This window comes from Equus asinus, chromosome 8 (assembly GCF_041296235.1).
Source record: "Equus asinus isolate D_3611 breed Donkey chromosome 8, EquAss-T2T_v2, whole genome shotgun sequence".
Taxonomy (NCBI): domain Eukaryota; kingdom Metazoa; phylum Chordata; class Mammalia; order Perissodactyla; family Equidae; genus Equus; species Equus asinus.
Genome location: NC_091797.1, coordinates 75,729,879 through 75,746,383, shown reverse-complemented (window position 1 = coordinate 75,746,383; position 16,505 = coordinate 75,729,879). Strand labels below are relative to the sequence as shown.

The 16,505-nt window shown below is 55.2% G+C and overlaps 1 protein-coding gene across 19 annotated transcripts in view; it reads right to left on the bottom strand.

The window, feature by feature from the left end:
• PITPNM2 (phosphatidylinositol transfer protein membrane associated 2) overlaps nucleotides 1-16,505 on the bottom strand; it is a 145,085-nt gene that overhangs the window by 62,048 nt on the left and 66,532 nt on the right. The window lies entirely within an intron of this gene.

Below are 16,505 nucleotides of genomic sequence, written 5' to 3'. Positions count from 1 at the left end.
GGGTAACTGCCCACAACCTGAGCCTCAGCATGTGCTCTCTCCACATTCAGCAAAAGTAGGGGGTCACGGCATTTGGCTGCCCCACAGAATTACATTAAGAATGAGGCCAACAACTAGAGAGTGTAACATGCTTTAAAGTTTTCCCTACAGGGCTTCGCAGTCCCAGGAGTTCACGGTTCACTGAGGTCCAGCCCTTGGCCTTGAACGGGGACCAAGCAGGTGTGGACTCAAGTCACTGCTCAACTTTGGGCAAGTCAGGGCACTGCGAAGCTTCAGATCCTGAATGCGGGAGATGTGAATGTGTGTGTGCGTGTGACTCTCTTCCTAACAGGAACGTTGGGAAGAGCAAAGGAAGGAATGTTCCTAAGAGTGCAAATGGCACCATCGGTCTCTTCATCTTATAAATATTTACGAAGTGCCCTAGATAGACCCCCTGTGAAATCAGGGATGGGCAGAAGACAGGAGCAGCGGTTTCTGAGGATTCTCTCCACTACCACAGGCAATGGGCCTACAGACTCTGAAGCTGGGGCTCCCCAGGGCCCACGGAGGCCAAGGGCGCTGGGGTGAAAGCTCAGACACCTGGACGCCTGGCTAATTGCAGCGAGCCTCTCGGGCTCCCCACTCCCCATGCCTACCCCAAGCTGCAGAACAAACCCCAGGAGGCTAGGGAAGAGCAGGAGGGGGAGAAAGCAGTGCCATCTGGCTGGTCCTGAATTATTAACCATGGAGGAGGAGGTGCAGTCAGGGTCAGCCAAGGAGGCGATCAGGTGCGGCTGCCCCTGGAGGCAGGGAGGGGGACTAGGACCCCTTGGCTGCACAGACCCAAGGAATCCAGAGGTTCAAGTGTGACCTTCGACAGCAGCAGGGCCCTGAGCCCAGCAAAAACAAACCACACCTCACTCCCTGAGCTTCACTCTTCAACATAGGGATGAACCAACGCTCCTCGTTCCTCCCTTCTGTGCATTTTGCAGAAGAGTAAACTCAGGCTGGGAGAGATCACGCAGTTCACCCAAAGTCTGATGGCTGCCAGGTCCCGAAGCACCATCCCAAGTCCCTCCTTGTGGTTCCCACATCCCCTAGGCAGAAGTGGAAATCTCTCTCTAATTTGCCCCACCTGTTGTCCCTATTCCACCTGGCCTCCATCCAGGCCCTGTCAGCTCTCCCTGTGGGGGGCAAAACAGCTTCCTAATTGACTCCCATGCTTCTAGTTTGGGTCCCCCCCCAAATCCTCCTTCTAGAAGCTGTCAGAGTGCATCTGACTGCGTTGGGCAGCTCCCTCCAGGATCAGAGGCCCGCTCCCAGACGTCACTCAAGGCCCTCATGCTCAGCTCCACGACCCCTTGGGTCCTCCCACTGAGGCCATTTAGATTCTCCCGCTCTACCCACCCTTCTCACTGCTGGCTGAAGCCAGGCTGCAGGCAGCTGTGCACCCCGGGCCCCAGCTTTGAAGCCTCAAGGGCAGCGCTCACGTCTACACAGTCCCCAGTGTTGGCGCGCGGCAGGGGCTCCCTCACTGCTGCCTGAGTGTTTGCTGAGATTCACACTTGCTGTTCCTTCTGTTGGAAAAAGCCCTTCCCCACCTGGTCTACCTGGCAAACTTCCAAAGTGTCCTTTAAGACAGCTTAACCAGCACTTGCTGCTTGAGCCCTCCCAGACCACTCCAGGCGAAGCTGGGTGCCAGGGGCCCCTGAAAGCACCTCGCCTCCGGCTCTTACCACATTCTCACCCTTCCCACTATCTGTCCCTAAACTGTGAGGCTCAAGGGCAGTGCCTGTGTCTGGTTCATCTCTGTGTCTTCAGTGGGGAGCACACCGCGAGGTGCTCTGCAGACCTCCACAAACATTCAGGAATCCTCAGCTGCAGGGGCGCTGGGGGTGGGCAAATTGGGGAGGGGAGAAGACCACCTGAGGCACACGGCAGGGCACAAAGAGCCCTTGGGTTTCCTGGGTTCCCACCAGTCAGAGAGAAAGCACTCAGAGGCTTTGGGCCATTTCCAGGGGTCTTCCAGAGCACACTCTGGAGGGGGGCGACTCGAGGGACCACCTCCCACTGGGTCAGCCCCTATCCCCATACATGGTGGCACTGGCCACTTGGCCTGAGTCCTGGTAAAGGGTCTACAAGATGGAGCAGTGGGCCCAGTGAAGGCCAAGAAGGAACCTGCCTAGGCCCCAGACGTGACCTGTGGCACTGTGACTCCTGGGCTGGGTCTGTGCTCCCCTGTGTCGGGGGCACTGTCCCAGTCTCACAGCCACACATGCAAGTAATGCCCCTCCCACAGGTCCAGCTTGATGCTGACTGGCTCATCCTTCATAGAATCTATCTGAACTTCTCTCTTGGACCAGTGGGAGACTGGGAGCTACAGCAGGCTGGACACAGGGCTGGCCTGAGGGCCCCAAAGCAGCAGGTACGGGGTGAGCTTAGGGCAGAGCGGGCAAGGCAGAACCGAAGTCAGGCCGAAAGGCCCCAAGCACCTGATGTACGTGTGATTCCACTGATGTGAGACGAACCTGAATTGTTCACCTTAACATGGTGAGTTTTATATTATGTGAATTTCAATTCCAAAAAGAGATTTTTTTCCAGGGAAAAAAAGGTCAGGCAAAACTCCAGGTGTCAGTTTCCTTTCTTTATCCAACAAGTCCTGGCAGCTGCCCCTTTCTTGGTGAGCCAGCATCCCAGCTCCTCACATCAACAATTAGGCCTCGAAGGCTCAGAGCACCAATCATGGGTGAGTTTTCCAAGTCAACCCCCAACATACTGTAAGAAAGGGGAATTGACTGGGTCACTCTTCTGCTTAAAAACCTTCAAGAATTCACCTTTATTCAACAAAGAACACCTAGGCTCCTTATCCTGGCACTCAAGGTCATGCATGAGCTGGTGACGGGACAACCTCATGCGTGGAGATCCCCAGCCGTGCTGGCTGCTTGTACTTCGTGCCATCATCTGGGTCCCCACCTCCCCAGGGACACCCTGCCTACTGAGCTGAGCCCCGCCAAGACCTGCCTTGTGGTTAAAGTTGCCCACAGCCCTGTGCCTGGCCCATAGCCTCTTCAGCCATACCTGCCTTCCCTCCGCTGAGCTCCCAGTGCACGAAGGGGGTCTGTTACTGCGGAGAATGCTTCTTCACACCTGCACTGCTTTGGGATCTTATTTCCTTCACAAAACTGTGAGTTCTCCAAGGACCAGGGGCCATGCGTCATCTCCTCTGGATCCCCAGGGCCCGATACCACTGCAGGGCTGCCCAACTCCAGGGGGCGCCATTCCCTTCCACATAACAATGCTCCCACCCGCTGCTCACTCAGTGGTTCATCCTGAAGGGACATACAATCGCTCTACCACAGACAAATGGTTCTATCAAAAAAAGTCAAAAGAAACAACTGAGCCTCCCGTGGGAAGGGATGAGTGGACACAGACTCAGGACAGCGCACCCATGGGCAGAGGGGCAAGGCTAGGGTTGCAAGGCCAGCAGAGGGAATGCCCAATGGGGGGTGGAAAGTGGAGCCAAGAGAAGGTTCCAGAGCCCCTGGACACAGGTGTGGTACTCTGGTGCCTAGGGTGGGGCAGGGGTCCTTAAGGGTGTTAGGTTGACACAGATGGGATCACAGAACTCAGAAACTGAAGGGGAACTTGTCACCTAACCCCACCACTACATAGATGGGAAATTAAGGCCCAGAGAGTTGATCTGTTCATCTATCCATCAATGCATCCATTCATCCATCCATCTATCCACACATACACCCATGTATCCATCAATTGTGCATGCACAGATGCACGCATGCATCCATCCATGCATCTACCTCTCCCTCCCCTCCATCTAGGGAGCCAGGGCAGTGCTGGAACTGGAGCCCAGAGCCCAGCCTCTCAACTCCAAGCTCTCCACCATGGGCCACAGTTAACTTCTTTAAGCCTATGGCAGCTCTGAGAAACTTTCTGACCCTGTAAGGGTAGGCAAGAAGAAAGTCCAGCTAGGGGGATCGTGCCAAGGTACGTACTACATCAGGCACCTGCCCTAAAGCCAGTTCACTGACAGCTCTGTCAGGGCAGCCGTCCCCGAGCCCACTCTGCAGATGAGGAAACTGCGGCCATCACAGGATCCCTCTGATGGCCAAGAGCACGCTCTCTCTCTGCACTATGGCATGGCAGGGCAGGTGTGGCTCATGTCGGGGGCAGGAGGGTTCCCAGTGGGCAAGAAGCTGAGCAAATGCTCCGAGGCAGGACTGCCATGGCAGGAGGTGCGGGGTCCTTGGGCTGTCACAGGATGATGGGAGATGATGGAAAAGAGCTTGCACACTGGGGAGCATGGACGCTCGAGGATTTTAGAGCCTGCCGAAGCACCTGGACACAAGGGAGCTCCTGAAGGTAGTGGGGGAGGTGGTCCCCAAGAACAGCAGACAGATGGGCTTTGGGCAAAGCCATGCAGTGTGCCTGTGGCTTCGGAGGGTACTGTAGAAAAGATCCAAGGGCCAAGCCGCTACGACCACTATTGGCCACCAGCCGCTGGGAAAAGACAAGGCAGGGGAGTGGCACAGGTGCTCGTACAAAAGGGACATCTGAGAAGCAGGAGCTGTGGTGGCGGGAGGTGGGCGAGGGGTCCCAAGGGAGGGCCTGTGGCTGCAGAGGGCTCCTGCTGCCTCCTCTCCTCCCTGCTGAGGGAGGGGCCTGGCTCGCATCTGTCTGCTCCCCTCCATGTGCACCTGGGTCCCCACAGGCTTGCTCCCTCCCAATTTCAACATGCTTTGGCTGTAAATCCAGGGAGGCACATTGCTGGGGCCTCACATTCCCTCCTAGACAGGCGGCAAGATGGAAGACAAGTTGGAGCCCAGCACCTGCCCTTCTCACCTGTCCTTAGGTATGGTACTTAAAACTCTGAGCCTCAGTTTACTCATCTGCAAAGGGGGGTGGTAATACATCCAATGAGGGATCAGACATAAGTGTGGAGAGCACCCCACACCATGCCTAGTGATAAGGATGTGTTCTATCACCCATGGTGATATTAAAAATATCTAACCTCTAGGTACTATCAGCGGCGTTGGCTGTGGGGTTGGGTGAGGTCCTGGAGACCCCACAGATGGCATCATCCCCTGTAGCTCCAGGAATCCCAGGGGAGGGACACTGTAGGGGGCTGGGGGCAGAGGCTATTTGTAGCTGGTACAAAAGTAGAGGTCTTACCCTTGGGCCAGATGTATTTAAGAATTCAGAACTCCCTGGACTTTAGATGGTAATGCTGCGTATTTCAGCAGCATCCAGTAATCAAATAAGTTGACATTTCTGCAGGAAATACGTGAATGCAAAATGCATAAAGCTATAAATAGCCTTACTCGGACTATAAATAGCCTCACCTCAGTTCAGGCAGGATTTTGCTGCCAAACGAGTTATGAAAAAGCGTTTGGTTTTCAGAGCTTGCCGGATTTGGGAATTGAAGATAAGGAACTGTGGCTCTGCACTTCAATGCTTTTCACCACATACCAGGGACACAAACATGCGTCAGTCCTGTTCATCCCACAGCCGATGCAGTCCAGATGAGGGTCACGTGCGTCCTGCCCCAAAGACTCGCCAGGCTCTGACCTGACCGACACAGCGCAAGGAGATCAATCACAAAGCAAACACACTCACACACATACACACACGCACACAGCAATTCGTATAAATATATTAATTGCACCAGCCGCAGGCACAGAGGCAAACAACGTCGGAAGCCCAGCTCTGCGGATGGAACCTAGCCCTGGGCAGTCCCCACTGGCCACAGATACCCTGCCCAAGCCAACGCCTGCCCACCCTGAGGAGCCCTGCGTGTCTCGAGGCCCTGTCTGGATGAGGGGAGGAGGGGGCAAGAATGAGGACTGCGCTGGAGCTTGGCGGCCAAGGACTTCCTGATCCCTGGACCCTGAGGGGCAGGAAGAGCGCCGGGCAGACTGGGATCTAGTCCTGGCACTGCCACTTAGCAGCGGGCAGCCTTGGACAGGTGGCCTGACCTCCTCACTGAGCTGTATCTCTTCACCTGCGAAGTCTGAATAATTGGGCCTCACGGGGTTTTGTGAGGAGCGTGAAGGCGCCCTGGGGCCTGGTGCTTGAGAAGCTTACTGACTGTTCTGCGAAGTTGCCTCAGTGTACGGTATAAAGAGGCGGCCCCTTCAGCTCCAGAAGTGCCCTTCCCGCCCCCCAGGCTCTCTGTTGAGGTAAGCACTTCGTCGGTGTGTCCTACACCAGGGTCCCATGTAAACGTAGACAGAACCTCCTGGCTGCTTTGGCTACCACAGGCAGCCCACCAGAGACTAGGATAGGGGTCCGGAGGGATAAGCCTCGAGCAGGGACAGGCTGACCCTGGAGGAGGGGTAGGACTTCAAAGAAGGCACGCAGCTTTGAAGCTAGAACAGGGTTCCCACGGTGGCTCCACCCTTCACTTGGTCTTGGCAAGTTGCTCAGACTCTCTGAGCCTCAGTTCACACTTACGAAAGTAGGTCCAACCCACATACACTCCATAGGGTAGTCGGGGGGATAAATAAAGACAATGAACGTGAAGTGCCCAGCACACAATGCCTGAGAAATGGCAGCGGCTGCACTGTTAGAACAACGATGACGACGACGCGGGGACAGCGCTGCCGATGCAGGGCCTCTCTGTGAACTGTATCCTCACACCTAGAACAGTCAGGATCAGGAGAAATAACTCACTGATAGGATTATTAGCAACCTTCCCGCCGCCTGTTGAGACCTCTGCCCCACAATAACACAAGACAGGTAGACAGACTCATTCTCCCCGCTTCCAATTGGAAAACTGAAGCCAAGAGAGCAACAGGGACTTGGTCAAGGCCACTGGGCAAGTCAGTCAGGGGGAGGGAAAAAGTACCCCCGATTCTGAGCCTGGGGCTCCACCAAACCCCTTGCAGCCACGCCCCGAGGCTGGCGGCCTGTGCAGCCTCTCAGCATTCCCAGGAGTAAGGCCACCTGAGGGGGCACAGGTGTGTGAAGTGGCATCCAGTGGCCTGGGCTGGAGGGGTGGGGGGTGGGCAGGGCAGGAGAGCTTGAGGGGAGGGCAAAAAGAGGGGGTGGCTGGGGCGCAGGGAACTGAGTCATCTTCAACTGGTCCAAGCCCATCGCACACAGTCTGGCTCTTCTATCTTTGGCAGGGAGCCTGGGGCTATTTTGGGAAGCTCTGCACACAGCCCGCCACTTCCCTGCCAGGCTGACTGGGTCAAAAACAAAACCAGCCCAGCAACAGCCCGTGTCAACAGGGTGGGAAGCGGGGAGGCGCTGAACAGCCCCGGACTGAACAGCAGGAACGGGGAAGTCGGGGCGGCGGGAGCAAGCACAATCCCCCCACCCTGCAAAACAAGGCGGCCGGAAACAAACAAGCAAAACTAGTTGGAGGCGGCAGGATGCAGCGGGAAAGACTAGCTGTGGAACCAGACGGACCTCAGTTCAGGTTCAAGCCTGGTCTTCAAGCAAGTCAGTTAACCGCTCCAGACCTCCTTGCACCCGACCGTCCACCTCACAGGGATGGGTGGGATTAAATGAGCCAACACTGAGGCACCGGGCACGTACAGGAAGGGTGACCCCTGCTCCCCTTCCCAAAGCAAACTCTCTCCCTTTGCCTGATGCGTCCAGTCATCCCGCAGACGCTGCACGAAGCCACCTCTGCCAGCAGCCCCCTACAGCCCTGTCCTGCAGGTGCCTGGTGCCCTCTAAGAGCAGGTACTCAGCAAACACCTGTGGACGGAACGGACCAGGGAACAGGGCTGGCAGGAGAATAGCCATCTAGGGGCATTTCCGAGGAGCCAGGCACCAGGTGAGAAGCTGACACAGACCACCACAGGAGTGGCTCGTCTCAGATCATTATGCCTTTCTGACAGACGAGAGGCTCAGAGAAGGGAAGCCACATGCCCAAGGTCATTCACAAGTCAGACCTCACAGGGGGCCAGTAGGCTCCAGTGAGGGCTGAGCTTCTCAGCATGGTGTGTCCTTGTCTTCCTGGAGGAGAAAATGGGGGCCCATGAGCAGCTAAGGCAGCGTGGCTCGGAGAGGAGGGTACGTGTGAGGTAGGGCGTTCTGGAATGATCATCTTCCCACTGGGGCCTGGAGCTAATTACAGATTAAGGGGGGCCAGAGCATGTACTGGGAATCTGAGGAGCCCAGCTGACTCCTGACCCTGTACTTTTTTCACCAGACTCTGCGAAAGTCCCAGGGTTGGATTCACAATAGCCAAAAGATGGAAGCAGCCCAAGTGTCCACTGATGGAGGAACTGATAAACAAATATGGTCTGTCCATACAATGGAATATTATTCAGCCTTAAAAAGGAAGGAAATTCTGACAAAGGCTACAATGTGGATGAACCTTAAAGATATCACGCTAAGTGAAGGAAGCCAGCTACAAAAGATCACATACTGTATGATTCCACTTATACAAGGCACCCAGAGGAGTCACACTGATAGAGACACAAAGTAGAATGGTGGGTTCCAGGGGCTGGGGGCAAGCGGGACAGGGCGTTAGTGTTTAATGGGGACAGAGTCTCAGTTTGGGGAAAGAAAAGAGTTCTGGAGATGGATCATGGTGATGGTTGAACAACAATGTGTATGGACTTAATTTTATTGAACTGTACACTTAGGAATGGTTAAAATGATAAATTCTGTTATGTGTATTTTACCACAATTAAAAAAAGACAGAAAAGAAAAAAGCCCCAGAGCTGGGCGTGTGGTCCCCTTTTGGGGTAATGAAAAGGTTTTGGAACTAGACAGAGGTGATGATTGCACAATGTTGTGAATGTCATAAACGCCACTGAACTGTTTACTTTAAAATGGTTAATTTTATGTTATGTGAATTTCACCTCAATAAAAAAAAATTTAAAGCTCCTGGGCGTGAAGTAGGCAGCTCCAGCCAACAGGCATCCTGGGTGGGCCTGGGAACCAGAGGGGACTCCATCACCAGGAGGAGCCTATTAGTTCTCTCCAAGCAGGAGGGTCTAAGGGACAGTTATGGGCATGGGAAGGGACAGAGACAGATGGCCGAGGTGCCAGCAGCCACGGGGCTTCTGGTCCTGGCAATGGGGAGTGCATAGACCTCGGGCACTGTGTCAGAGTCACCCTCCACCACCCCTGGACATCAGGGGCTTCTAGAAGTCAGACACAGGAAGGTTTTCACAGAGCAGTAGGGCCTGTCTTTCCTTAGCTGATGGGGACACAGGGCCCTTTGAGGGGCAGGGACTTGCCCAAGGTCTGCAGCAGGTCATGGTGGGGCTGGGCCGTGTGCCCTCCGATATCCTCCAGCCTGGTGTGCGTGTAATTGTGTGGAGTTCAACGTCACCCTCGCTGCTGAGATGTGTTCAGTGTGTCTCGTCTGGGATGGGCCCTGGACACACAGAAATGAAGGCTCTTGCAGGTGCCAAGCATCGAGATGAGAACTCCACAACGTGCCCCGGGGTGAAGTGTCCAGTGAGGGCTAGGCGCTCAGGGAGAGGCAGGGCAGAACTTGTGTGGAGTGCTCAGCTGGCCCCTGGACAAGGTTCCTGGGTGAGGCAGACAGGATGCTGAGCTATAAGACGGAGCGAAGTCGGGGAGACCCAGCTGTGGAAGCAGATGGGGTGGGGGTGGGAGAGGGAGGGGGTCAGGTTTTGCAGAGGAGTTGGCAGCCTGGGGCACTGGGACCACTCTCCCTTGGCTTGCAAACCCAGGGGCCATCTAGAGGGAGAGGCTAGGGGTCTGGGGCTGGCTCTGCCACATCTCCTTGGCTGCCCTTGGGGGAGCCCCTGAGCTCACGCACGGCTCTTGGATGGGGCTGTCCTTAACTGAGACAAGCATAGACTTAGAGTTCTGGGGGATGGGAATGCTCTCTGCAATCCCTACCCTGTGAGGGCCACTAGACTTCCTCCCAGGATGGGATGCTCACCACCTATAAGGCACTGCTGCAAAGTTCTTAAGGGGCAAAGTCCCAGGGAGCATTTTGCCTCCCTGGGACTCAACCTAGGGTCTTGGTTGGCTCTTCAGAGCCACGTTCAGCTTTTCTTGTCCAGGGCACCTTAATTTAGGTGTCCAAATGGCACACCCTCTCCAGGGTAGCTGCCCCCTCAACCACCACCTCCTTGCTCTAGGCTCTCTGATTCTACTAATAGAGGCAAAGCTGCCCTCGCTGACAAGAGCCTCAGGCTACTCAAAGCCCCAGATCCATTTCCTGGGACCAGCCGCCAGCCAACTGCTCCCCCAGCCATTGCAGCAGACCTGCCCTTTACCTGCAACATTCTGCCTGCTGGGGGTAGTGGGTGGAATGGTGTCCCCAAAATTCACGTCCACCTGGAACCTCAGAACGTGACTTATTTGGAAACAGGGTCTCGCAGAGGTAATTAGTTAAGGATCTCAAGATGAAATCATCTTGAATTTAGGATGGGCCCAAAATCCAGTGACAGGAATCCTTACAAGAAGAAGAGAGGACACAGAGAGACACACACAGAGGGACAGCCATGTGGAGACGGAGGGAGAAATCAGAGTGATGCAGCCATGAGCCAAGGGACTCCTGGCGCCACCAGGAGCTGTAAGAGGCAAGGAAGGATTCACCCCTAGAGTCTTCATGGGGAGCAAGGACCTGGAGAGACCTTGATTTCAGATTTCTGTCCCCCAGAACTGTCAGACAATAAGGTGCTCTTGCTCTAAGTCACCCAGTTTGTGGTCACTTGTTCCGGGAGCCCCAGGAAACTAGTGCACTGGGTTTGCAGCACTAGAAAGCAGGCCATAGCCTGAGCTGACCACATGGACATTAGCCAGTGTCCCCCTGCTCTGGGCGCCTTCAGCAGAAGAGCCAATGGCGTCCTGGCTGGGAGGGTGACACTGGTGCCCTGGCAGGACTGAGCAAGGCTGTCACCAGGGCTGCAGTCCAATTAGCTCAGGGCACTTGAGGAGCCAGTGAGAAGCCATTTTTTGTCCACTCTGAAGACGCTAGAGGGGAAGTGGTTCCCAAACATGGAGCTGCCCAGCCTCCCCACTCTCCCTGTTCCCCACACCAGCCCTGGACAGCCTCTCCTGGGCACCCATGCCTAGTCAGGCCAGCCCAGCCCGGCCAGAGTCCTTGGGCACACCAGCCCTAAGCAAGTGGCCTGAAGCACTCCTTGGGTGAAGTCCTAACCAGGGACTGCAGGTTTCTGTGATGAGATACCTTTGCCTCAGCATCCCCTACCTGTCTCCATTTTTGGAAGACCTCTCACAGGGGGTGGGGAGCTGGCCAAGGCTTCTGGAAGCTTCAGGACTAAGATTAGGGTTTCCCTGGGTTCCTACAAGGTCTGGGAGCTCAGAGAGGTCAGCATCTGCAAACCCCTGGCACTCCACCATCCCAGCTCCACAGGCACTGCCATACCAAGGGACAGGCTTAGGACCACCATATGGCTGATGACATCAGGAGTTCAAAGGGCTCCCAGGTGGCTGGTCCAGCATTTCTCAAACTGAGGGACGGGGATGAGCTGCTTTAGAAGCATCCAGTGAGCCTGTTCAACATGCAGATTCCTGGCACTCCCTCCCAGAGCTACTGAGTCAGAACCTCTGTGTGAGAGGCCCAGGACCCTGTATTTTAAACATATTCCCCAAGGAGACTGGGGGGCCCACCAGAGATGAGAACAAGTGGCCTGGTTCAACCTCCTCGTGCAGGTGGAGAGAGCAGACAGGACAGGGCTTGTCAGGTCACATAGCAGAGCTGGGACTAGAATCTATGTCTCCTGGGCCTGGCTGGGGCGGGGGGGGGGGGGGGGGCGGTGCTGAGGGGGAGCAGTGCCCCTCTGGTCCTGGAATCAGGTGACTGAGCCCCCTGAGTTCCCAGGTAAGGCTTCCCTGAGGGCCTGGTCAGCTCCCTGGGCACCTGGCACTGACTTCTCTCCTGGCCTTTCTTAGAATGTAATGTCACTGCATGTGTGCCTTTCAGCTCAGGCCCTGCATCTGGTTCACAGCTGCTTCCCCAGGGCCTGGCCAGAGCAGTTGCAAAATAAAGGCAGGTGCCTGGCAAATATTTATTAGCTAATTGATTTGAAGTCCAAACTCTGTCCCAGAGCAGCTGTCTGACCTTGGGCAGTTCACTCGGCTTCTCTGCCCCTGCATAGAAAAGGTCTTGGTCGCCTGCCTTGACCATTTCACAAGGCCACAGTGAGAATCAACCGATAAACCCGATGCAACGTGCTTTGGAAACTGCAAAGCTGCATCCAAGCATGAGCTCTGCACACTGCTGTTAACACAACCATCAAGTTTGCACTAATTGACTGGAAATGAGCTGAGTCCAGGGCATGAGATGCAGCCAGAGACTCTGCTGGTAGATTGGGGCAACAGAAGAGGGTCCAGGAGGCAGGTGGATTCCAGAGGCTCTGCCCGCCTCCTCCCCGGCACAGCTCACTGCTCTCAGGGGCATAAATCCTGCCCTAGTCCCCACCCTCATGGGGATGGGCCCAGGCCCTGACAGCTATCAGGCGTGCAGATAGCAGGTCATGTTATGTAGTGCTACCAAGGCCCTGGGAGCTAGAGTAGGTCGGTCCCTGGCCCTCCGTGGGCCTCAATTTCCCAGCTATAGTGGAGGGGGTTGAGTTAGGGACTGGCAATGGCTCTGTGTACCCGGGGGTGGGGGTGTGTGTGGGGGTAAGGCACTCACTGGTGTCCCTCCCCACCCCGGTCTCCTAGAGTGCCCAGGCTGGGCAGCTCAGAGGAATGTGACACTTGTTGAGGCCAAGGCAGAAGCTGGCTGCTATATGCAAGTTCATGCAGATTGCCAAGTAGGCAGAGAGGAGCAGAGCTGCCCATAGGATGGAATGCTCTTCTCCAAGGAGTGCTGGACAATGCCTCTTCCTCAAGCTATACACAAGCTTCCACTCAGAACCCTCCCTTCTAAATTACCTCACAGGGACCAACCAGTTCTTCAGCCCAGGCTAGTTGAGGTGGGGGGACACCCCTAAGGGCCCAGCATTGACATGCCCCTTCCTGCATCGGCCCAACCCAGATCATTTATGGGGCAAGAGCCAGCCCCAAGAACGCTGTGATTCATGCCAGCGCTGTACGGAAGGGACATCACCGCATCACTAGCAAGGCCCCTCCACAGCTGCAAATGGGGGGCATAGTAGAGCAGAGGAAGCTGGACTCTGTGCTGCCTCCATGAGCCAGCCCCGCCAGCCCCGCCCAGTGTGGCTCTGGGTGAAACAGGAAAGTTCCTCTGGGTCTCTGCATCGGTTTCCCCATCTGCCAGGCCTGACCTGGAAGTCTAGCACGTCGACTGCTGCCCGGGAGCGACAGGCATGAGCGGGCTCAACTCTCCCGTGGGGAGGGCAGAGGGCTCTAGGCAACAATCGTGCCAGCTCCTCTCCTCCAGGCCAAAGCTGCTGGGTGGTGATTCAGGCATAAATTCTGGCCCTTCCTCTCTGTTAGGGTCCAGGAGAGGCCCCTCCTTGGCACTGTGGCCACACCCAGCTCCAGCAGTGAGACACACCCCTGTGCCTTCGTTTCTCCATCAGCACAGCTGCTGTGTCACATGTCCTCAGGTGGATGGCGGAGCACAGGTTTTCATATTCCAGGTCACAGGCAGTTTAGTGACCACACCTCCTGACAGAAGGTCCTGCTGGCCAAGACATGGCATGGGCTCACCAAACATTTGGGAGCATGAAAAGCAGCAGCCGGCCTGGTCCCATCCTAGGGTGACCTTTGGTAGAGAGTGGCCGTTTGAAACCAATCCTTTTTTTAAAGTCCTACACTGGAGGAGAGCCCTATAAAACATCACCTCCTTCATCTTGCTTCTTCTACGGGCCAGGCAAGGAGGCAGTCCTGCATTCTCACCCAAAGCCCTGCAGCGGGAGGTTGGCCCTTGTTCTGTGCGGAAGGAAACGCAGGCTCAGGGGATTAAGTGATTTCTACAGGCTGCACAGACAGGGCTCAAACCCAGGACCATGTGGCTACCAAGTCTTGCTCTCCTGCCACCCCAGAGGAGCCCTACCTCCCAGTCTCTCCATCTCAAGAGACCAAAGTCCTGGAGAAAGGCCTTCAGCCATGAATTAGCAGGGGCCCAGCAGGCAAATGAAATCAGGCAGCAAGTGTTTTAAAATTAACTGGTCCCGGTCCCCTATCTGCGCAGCCTGCTGCAGCCCTGACAAAGCCCGTTCACAGCCACAGGCTGTGATAATGCTGTGCCCATGCCTAGAAAGCTGTGAAGTGCTTTACAAGGGCATGGGCGACAGGCAGAGTGAGGGCGTGGGACACAGTGCTCTGCACACGTCCCTTTTGTCCTTCCCAGTCTCCCGAGGGCTCCCATCAGTAACCCTGTCGTGCTGACTAGGAAACTGAGGCTCAGAGAGATCAGGGACTTCCTCATGGTCTCATACCAGGCTAATGGCAGAGCAGGCATTAGGACAACCTCTTCTGACCTGCTTTGCCCTCTGCTCTCCCCTGGCGAGCTGGGGAGTACCTAAGGCTGTGAGACAGCTAGAGACAGCCCTGAACGCTCCTAACACTCTGCTGCCTCCCCACTAGCCTCTGAGCACAGCCCTGCTTTCGGAGAGGCGATGGGGACCTGTTGAGGAAAGTTCTCGCTATGGCAACAAAGTGAGGGAACAGAGGCACAGAGCAGGCAGCTCCCGCAAGGTCGGACAGATCAGACAGAGCATGTTCAGGTGCCTGGTTCACTCATTCCCACCAAGCCTGGCTTGGTCAAGGAGACAATGGAGGCTCGGGGAGGTCCACCGGGAGCAGAGCTGGACTCTAGGTCTGGCATTCCCTCTCAACAGCTGCTCACGGTTTGGAGGGTGACCATCTACCGAAAGGGGCTCCAGCAGCCCGCGCAACAGCAGTGGGCCTCAAGGCTGATAACGGGAGGACACGCAACTGCAGTTGGACCAAAGCAAAACCAGCGCCCAGTCAAGAAACCATTATGTGGGGCCAGCCCAGTAGCATAGTGGTTAAGTTCACGTGCTCCACTTCGGTGGCCCAGGGTTCACCGGTTCAGATCCCAGATGCGGACTTACACACTGCTCACCAAGCCATCCTGTGGCAGCGTCCCATATACAAAGTAGAGGAAGGTTGGCACAGATGTAAGCTCAGGGCCAATCTTCCTCATAAAATTAAGAAGAAATAAGAAACCATCATGAGATACAAACAACTTTCTCTGGGCCCAGTGCAGGCGGCAGGCTCTGTTCTCCAGAAGAAGAGTCGCAGGCTACCAGGCAGGGGCCCTGGGGAAGGCATCCCAGCCTGGTCCCCTGTCACTGAGCCCAGGGAGGGAGCTGGGAAGGAGCTTGGCCTCAGAGGCCCTCGTGTCGAGGGAGAGTCCTCCTTGAGAGTGTCTGGCCAATGGCCTAAAAGATCCCACCTCTGCGACTCCCTTTCCCTCCAGGGTTTATCCATGTGGCTTCTTGCGAGGCCCTTAAATTGTGTTACTATCCTGTCCACCTTTGGGGAAAAGCCCTCACAAGCCTAAGTCTTTTTTTCTTTTTCACATAATCTCTAACTCACAGAAAAGTTGCAGAAATAACAGAAGAACTCTCAGGTACACCCTACCCAGAATCCCTGTTTAAATCATTTGCTTTACCATTTGTATTCTCCCTCTCTCTGTGGATATCTACATGCACAGAACCTATTTATACAATCAACACGCATACAGTTTCTTCTGAACCGTCGGAGAGTAAGTACCAGAATGTCTGACCCATGATAACAATCCTACCACCCAATTCATGGGGTGCAATGCCAAGCACCCTCACACCTGCCTCCTTGCTGAGGTGTGTGAAGGAGGTGGTGCTACCTCCAGGTTACAGATGAAGAAACTGAGGCATGGTCTCCTGGTGCACAGTGCCCCTCCTACTACACCGACCACCCACACCTGAGTGCTCTGCATAAAACAGACAGGCCCCCGCTCTGCAGACTGCCTTCCTGCTGACGTTGTAACTCTTCTTAAAAGAAAGAGCCAGGCTGCCCTGTAGCAGAATAAAGAGCAGATCAGGACCCAGAGCACCAAGATTCTCCACAGCGCAGCATGGACTACCCCACTCCAGGCAGGAGCAGTGGGCTGGGTGGGCAGTGAGGGGCTCCCCACTCAGGCCCCAGCTGCCTCCTCCTTCCGGGCCTGCTCTCTGCTTCTTTCCTTTTCTCTCCTCAGACAACTGGGATGGATTGACTCCTCCCTGAAGGGCAAGGGCTGAGTCTTCTCTTTGTCCCAAAGCCCAGTGGCATGGAGCTCAATGCAGAGCAGGTTCCATGTGTAACTGATCAATGAATGAATGAATGAGTAAATGAATGAATGAATGAATGAGCCAGCAATCTGAGCTCTGGCTCTGCCCTCCCAGAGCAGGCTGGTCAACTGCTCTGAGACTCAGTTTGCTCATATGTAAAAATGGGACAACACCAAGTACTTCTAGGGTGGTTGCAAATTGTTAAATTAGATGAGATTTGTAAAGGTACCTCTGAGATGGGTATTAAGATCCCAGTGGAGAGTTTGCTGAGCTGTGCTCTGGGAAATGAACCAGAAAATGGGGAGAAATAGGAAGGAAAGCTAAAGATGCCAAAATATGAACAATGTGGAG